This window comes from Adiantum capillus-veneris, chromosome 30 (assembly GCF_014529385.1).
Source record: "Adiantum capillus-veneris isolate H3 chromosome 30, ASM1452938v2, whole genome shotgun sequence".
NCBI classification, from domain to species: domain Eukaryota; kingdom Viridiplantae; phylum Streptophyta; class Polypodiopsida; order Polypodiales; family Pteridaceae; genus Adiantum; species Adiantum capillus-veneris.
In genome coordinates this window covers 2,375,538-2,383,693 of record NC_140960.1, presented here as the reverse complement: position 1 = coordinate 2,383,693, position 8,156 = coordinate 2,375,538, and positions in this window count along the sequence as shown.

Sequence of the window (8,156 nt, the reverse complement as noted above, 5' to 3'; positions counted from 1 at the left end):
CGGCTGTAGCTGCACATGATGACCTTAGTTGGCTTAGTACTCAATTTTTGTTCAAGTTCGCTGGCTGAGTTTAAAGGTTGAGCCTTTTTTATGATCCGTGCACTGATATTATGTACCCGTCCCATCAACTTGTAGCACTAGGAGTATATTTCATAGATCATAGACTCACAAAGGAGACAAAAGATTCTTCTTGATCCTAGGTACATAAAGTGCATCAAAAGTGTGAAAGAACTGTCATTTGCAGCAGTAAGCACAATCTTTCGAACTCCTTGAACCGGATAAGAGGCATTGTTGGCACAAGGAACTAAATTCCTATGAGGGACAGACTTGAGAGAGGTGAATAATTCATGATGTGAGGTAATGTGCTTTTGTAGCACCACTGTCGAAATACCACACATGTGAATCTGCAGCAACTACATGCATACATCATGGACAACAGGATTGTAAGTGCACTATGCACTAAAAGCCCATTCTGCATCAATATGAGCATCATAGTCTCCTTTCACAGAAGACTCAACAATGGTTGCATTTGTAGTGAAACCAACATTTGCAGTAGAACCACCCTCTTTCTTCTTAGCCTTTTTGGCCTTCAACTTAGGACACTACTTGATCAAGTGATCATATGCTTTACAATAATGGCAACACGTCTTCTTTTTGCCTTTATCACCGGAATTTCCAGACGAATTGCTGCCAGCAAAAGCATTAGGAAAATATGCTTTTCCACTCATAGAAGAACCATAAGAAGTGACTGCATTGCTGTTACCACCCTTTCTTTGAGAAGCAATAAAATCCTGTTCAACTACACGCTATCTAGTCTGGATTTTTTTGGAAAGTGACTCTTGTAATAGCAATGTGCACAATGCATTAAACTTGACAACTTCAGGATTTCCTTGGGTCATAAGTCTCCAAGTACTAGCAAAAGTCTAGTAAGAATCTGGTAAGGCATCAAGAACAATCTGCACAAGGGAACTATCTGAAATGACTTCACCTGAAGAAATAAGTTGCTCATTGATATCTTTGACACCAGCAAGGAAAGTGTCCATATCATCTCCCTCATGCATAATCTTCGACTCCAGCTCTTTACGCAGCAAAGCAATTTTAGCCTCATTGCAGCTTGCATAAAGACCAGCCAGAATATCCCAAGCCTGTTTTGTAGATTTCGTTGAACAAATGTGGGGAGTAATGGTGCACTTCACAGACAACGCAATCAATGCATGAGCCTATGCATCCTTTACATCCCAACGAGCTTGTTCTTCCGTAGGCAAAACAACTCTAACAACAGCAATCCTTACAGCAAGACCTGCAACATCCTCAACATCGCCTACATCCTCAGAACTAGGACGAACATCAATGCCCTGCACAATGTTCCAAACGCCCTTTCACACAAGAACATGTTGCATCATGCAAGCCCACATAGGGTAATTGTCCCCATCCAATCTGTCCTCAGCAACAAACATCTTGAACACATATGTGTTGTTGTCAGCCATGGTAAATGTTGCACCTCATGTGAAAACTACCCGAAAAGAGGATAAATGAAGCGAGAACAACATGTGCTATATAGAACAGACCGTAGAAGACTGTAAGAGACCTGTTATGCAAAAAATGGCATTGAAATTTTTTTTGCACAAAATGACAATATAGCATGTGCAACACTGCCTGTAGTGGAAACGAAGGCTGAAATGAGCCCGAATTAGAAATCTGAGCAGACTAAGCTCTACGAGTTCTCCCAAAATTTTGTCGACCTGCGAACTCTCGCCAAAGCTCACTGAAATCGGAGAAAGTGAGCAGGCGTGTGCTTGAGCTGCTGGCGACTAAGCCAGGGAGGACGCAACCTGCTCTGATACCAATTGTTGGAATTAGGGTTGCAGGAAAACATACATAGCTTGGAGAAGATGAAGGAAGCTCAAGGCACACAATAGAGAGTTTTTTATTTAGTGTGCAATGGAAAGATAGATAGCCCTAGAGTGATGGGCGTATATACAATGCACGGGGGAAAAAACCTCCTAAAGAGAGAAAAAATACCCCGGTGAACCTAGTGTGTTCACACGCATCACTACCACATGTATATGGTAACACAATCATTATAGATTGACAATCTGTGTTGCAAATACTCCCACTATAGCTCCTAGGTTGGGCCTTGACTCTAGCAGGTCATACATGAGACACCTGAATGCTGAAAAATATGCACAAACTTGGTTGTACTAGCCTGTTCAGGTGCTATTTGCATGTACTACATCATCAAGACTACTCATCACGTATGGATGTGTCATCGTCAATACTAGGACGACTATATCCTTCTCATCCATAGGCGGAGCTATGCATCCTGGCATCATTTCATCATCCTCTAGCATGAGCATACCAAAGAACTCCATGTCCGTCTTCTCTCTTTGTGTCTCTAGAGAGCGAACCTGCTTTACCTCTATCTACACAAACTCTAATGACACCTGATGTGTCTCACTAGAGCATTGTTGCTCTAGCTCTATGTCTACAGAGTCTACTGACATGTCTTGCACAACTACATGCTTTGTCTCTTGAGCATACTGGAGCTCATTCGTGAAGGAGACACTTCTCATCACTCTCTCATTACATACGAGCAACAAAACCAAGACTATGACATCTTGTACCTCAGATACATGCATATGATATACCAAGCCACTCTGAGATCCCTTGGCAATCACTAGTGATCTACAATGCATCTTGAAAGACCACTCTCTAAGCAGTATCTAATAGGCACAATCTACTAATTGTCTCACTGAGATAAAACTATGTCCTCGCAGCTGAGCACACATGTCGTAGCGTATAGAATACACTACTAGGTAATGACAAGCAAACATCTCCTCCACCTACAATGTCAAATGCCAAACCATTGGCCAAGCGCACAGAACCAAAGCTCCCTTTAGAGAAAGTACTAAACCACTCATGATGGGGTGTGACATGGAAAACTGCATCCTTATCTAGCAACCAATGGGGAGAAATTCCACCGCTTAAAGACATGTAAGCAAGAGGAATGCTAAAGGTGAACGTGGCATCACTATCAATGGCATATGAATCCACCGCCCTAGCATGTATCAAAATCTCATCTACATCAAGCATACGTCTTTGTTGTTGCCTCATATGTCTGAAACAGTGGCACATAATGTTCATTGTGTAACCACAATGCCAACACTGCATATATCGACAACTACGAGACCATCATCTCTTGCGAGTCATCACTATAGACTCTGAACTGTCACATATGTTTGCTATATGGATGCCAAGAAACTAAAAGTCTGGCAAGAAATCCTTGGAGAAAAATGGTAGAGTCTCCCTTGTAAAGGGAGAAAAAACTCAAGCGAAATCTCAATCATAAACCATGCAACAAAGTGATAGATCACTTGACCACTACATCAATCAATTCTTACCAGCTACAACTCGCTTTTCCACTAGTATAGCCTTTCTAAAACTTGTGTGCTTCCTTTGCAAATGGGGTCCCAACTTTGCAACAAGCACCTTGTAGGTACTTTTACTGATGCGCAATCTTTTCTTGAACATAATGTGTATGATGACACGAGAAATCCTTCCAAAAACATGGGCGGCCTAGGATATGTCCAACATGAGCTGCACTCATGTCATGACAAATAGGATCCCGTGGAGCTAGGATGCCTCACGTAACTCCCTCATGGATGGCCAATGGAGCTTGCACTACAGTATGATTGCACCAATGATATGCATCAGCATCCATACATATCTCAAACACCATGATCGATGCGACGGTAGTTGAAACAACATCGATAACACAAAATGACAACACCATGAAGTGATCCATATCTGCACAGTGAAGAGAAAAGAACATTCATAAACTAAGGCAATGGGGGTTTCCAAAAATGTTACAAATCAGCCTATTACTAATGCAGATGTACATGATGTACTTGATGAGGAAAGGGCTGAAAATTAGGCTAGAGGTATGCCAAAATGGCTGGTGCATACGTTGCGTGAAGTAAATTGGATGCACCTTTGTCTAGTCATACTCGTTCAGGCTCTCGCCATGCATCTTATGCACTAGATTGTTATGCTTTGGCTGTATCAGGAACCTCTATCTTTTGATGAAGCACAAAATTCAAAAAATTGGATGGCTGCCATGCAATCAGAATATGATGCACTTATAGAAAATGACACATGGACTTTATGTGATTTGCCTCCTGGCAAAAAGGCCATTGGTACAAAGTGGGTTTACAAGTTGAAATGCAAGCCGGATGGTGAGATTGATCGCCATAAGGCTTGACTTGTTGCAAAGGGTTATGCATAACAAAAAGGCATAGATTATGAAGAGACTTTTGCTCCCACTTGTCGTATGACTACTGCACCTTTTCTATGTGCATTGGTAGTTCATTTTGGTTGGGATGTACATCAATCAGACATTGCTACTGCTTTCTTGAATGGTCACATATTTGAGGAAGTTTATGTAACGCAGCCTCGCAGTTTTGTCAAGAAAGGACAAGAGGACAAAGTGTGCAGATGTAAGAAGGCATTGTATGGGTTGAAGCAATCTCCTCGTGCTTGGTATGAGAAATCTCACTCATTTGGTCAAACAAGGCTTTCGTAACAGTCCAACAGAAAGCACATTGTATGTCAAGCGTGAGGGAGATGTACTTCTCATTGTTGTTCTTTATGTGGATGATTTGTTGATCACTCGTCCCAATGAGGCACATATTGCTGAATTTAAGGCTGAAATGAATGCTACTTTCAAGATGAAAGATTTGGGGCTGTTGCATCATTACTTGGGCATACAGTTTAAGCAATGTGATGGCGGTATTGCCTCGTGTTAGAAAAGTTACATAGAGACATTGCTATGTAAGTTTGGACTTGAGGATTGCAAACCTATTGCCACTCCCATGGAAACATGTTTGAAGATAAGTCTTCATGATGCTGGTGATCCTGCCGATGTAACTCTTTACCAAACTATTGTTGGCTGTCTCATTCATGTATGCAACACGAGGCCGGATATTCAGTTTGCAATCTCACAGGTCACCAAATTTATGCATAGCCCAGGGTCTAAGCATTGGAAAGCTGTCAAGAGGATTTTTCGCTACCTTAGTGGCACTTTACATCTTGGCTTGTTTTATCCCAAGGGGGGATCATTGCCGCCAGACTTACATGCTTTTTCGGACTCAGATCGGGCTGGTTGTTTTGACACACGAGTGTTTACAAGTGGTTTTTGTTTCATGCTTGGCAATTCATGTATATCATGGTTGAGCAAGAAGCACCCTGCTATGGCTACTTCTAGTTGTGAGACTGAGTACAGGGCAGTCTTCACAGCTACGGTTGAGTGTGTACAGTTTAGATGTCTTATGGCTGATTTGGGTGTTGGACACGACACTGCCAACACTATCTACAATGATGGTCAGAGCGCATTGGCAATTGCGAGGAACCGAGTTTTTCATGCTCGCACAAAGCACATTGAGGTGCATTATCACTATGTCAGGGAGAGGCTCTCAGCAGGAGAGATCAGCTTGGCTTATGTGCCAACACAGGACAACCTTGCAAATCTTTTCACAAAGGCATTGTTTCGTGAGAAGCTCGAAGCTTTCCGCAAAGCTTTGGGCTTACTCCCCTTTGTGGACTGATCATGTCCTCAGGGCATGTCACTTCCCTTCACTCATGTGCCAGCTCTTGTTCACCCCATCACTCCAGGGGGGATTTGTTATCATATACATGTGGTAGTGATGTGTGTGAACACACTAGGACCGTCGGGGCATTTTTCCCCTCTTTAGGAGGTTTTTCCCCCTGTGCATTGTATATACACCCATCACTCTAGGGATATCTATCTTTCCATTGCACACTAAGTAAAACACTCTCTATTGTGTGCCTTGAGCTTCCGTCTTCTCCAAGCTCTGTGTGTTTTCTTGCAACCCTAATTCCAACATATTGAAACTAGCATGATGCATTGTGGAGCTGTGCAAACCTGTTTGAGCTTTGCATGAAAGAAGGTGACATGATTTTTGAGCACATTAATGTATTCAATATACTTTTCAGTCAAATAGTCACATGGACCCTAAACCATTGAAATTTTAATTGCTTTAGAAACATTTTTAGAATTGAACTTGAAATAATTTAAAGCTGATGCTTGATTTTTTTAAAAGCCCTAAATTGAAAAGGCATTTCATAGGTGAAACAATGGTACAAAACTTATGATCCATTGATCATTCAATCATCAATTGGGCATAGGCCAGATTAAGTTACAATATTTTAGCCAACATTATGGGCTCCATTCATACAAAGTGATAAATCCCATGCCTTGGGCCTATTTAAGGGATTCCTCTCTTTCTCTTGGGCGATATGTTTCAATACATTGCACAAAAAAGCTTTCTTCTTATGTCTAGGAGGTTGTGGAATACACAAAATCAAGCATGTAAGAATCCAACATAAGCTATAAACATCATAGATTTTAGAAAAAAAAAAGGGGGGGGGAGGTTAATGTTTTCAGGAGCTTTCCATGGATAATCTCTTACTTATTGTACTCTTGCTTCTGGAAGTGGCTGCAGCAAACGAGTAAATGTCTCTTTGACAAGCTTGTATCCACTGCTCTAGGTGACCACTGCTCCATATTTAGAAGATAAGCATGGGCTTAACGCTATGACACAGAAGAGATTTTGCAAGGATCATGCCACGAGGTTGAATATTCATGGCAGTGCCTTCTTCTAGTTCCATCTTTATGGGAGATTTGTCGTGTGGCACACACTTGTAGATATTTGTCGTGTACACTGCACCCTTGAATTATCAATGTGTCACTCTGACGTGCTTTGCAATAGCAACCGACCTTCACCAAGTTGGGGAGCTTGCAAGTGAAAAACTAAAATTTCATCGAGCAAGTGGACTAAGGGTAGGGGGGTTGGGCTTTCATCTGCCTCTGTGACAAAGGAACATATAGAAGATGTGACTGCTACTATAATTTGGCCTACATTTTCAAAAATTGCTTCATGAGAAACTGGTTCTTCCTCTTCATCCTTGGATGTTTGGAGGAGTCTTCTTGTTTTTTTCTGCCATTGAGCTTTGAATGGAGCTATAAAATTAACTACATTCGATCTAGAATCCCTAGGGAAGTCTTGATCTTAAGATGTTGGATGATCTCAAACTTCCTGACAATCTACCCTAAGATTTGCTTGATCATTATGTGCATAAATCCATTTGTCAACATAATTGGGTCAAATTGCGTTGAAGAAAATGAAACTTCTAGCTTGGTAAAATAATGTCTCACAAGCTCTGTAATAAAGTTCTCAGACTTTGACACAAGCAGATTAAATGCTCATCGTACATGATCCTCTGTAACATGATATAGGTAGAGTACAAGAGCATCAATAAAAACTTTATGATGATCACACGACATCTTTGTCTCTACCATGACTGAAATTCTAAAAAGCAAATTAGAGAAGAAAATCTAAAAGTTAATGCATAAAAATGTCATAAACATAAATGACATCAAACATAAACATAAAAAGACCTAAATTGATGTAAGTAATTTAAAATGAAAAACTTAAAAGATATAAGCCTCTCTTCATTGTGACGTGGAGGTTTGCACAGTCAAAGACTGTATATTTAAACCACGGTCCTCCACGACAGTGCAATGCGGTGGTCTGCATAGTCAAGGGTTTAAAAAATTATACACTTATTTGGACCATGAAGTAAAGCATTTGATCTCGTCCAAAATGATCAATTACAAACAAAGTAAAAAATAGAAGATGTGCACAAATGTGTATAATTTTTATTCTCAACAATGTCATAATGAATTGTTTTGGATAATATTAGTTACTTCACTGTACATAAGTAAGTGTATTAGTCCTTTAAGCCCTCTTTGCACTGCAACACGGTGGTCTTCACCGCCAAAGACAGAGCGTTTGTATTTAAGTCCTCCTTGCAGTGCGATATGATGGTCAGTATAGTCAAGGACAAGAAGTTTTCTTATCCGAACTCTGGAGTAAAGTCACTTGTTCAAAATGGATGACTATGAATTCAATGAGAAATAGGCAACCTTCATGATTGGCACATCTATCATATTTGAACACACACACAAACATGCTTAAAGGGCACAACTTGCTATACAATCGATTAAGCAGACATGTGTACATAAATATAGTAGATGTGATAATAGTGCCATGCACCTTTATAGCTAGATGCATTCA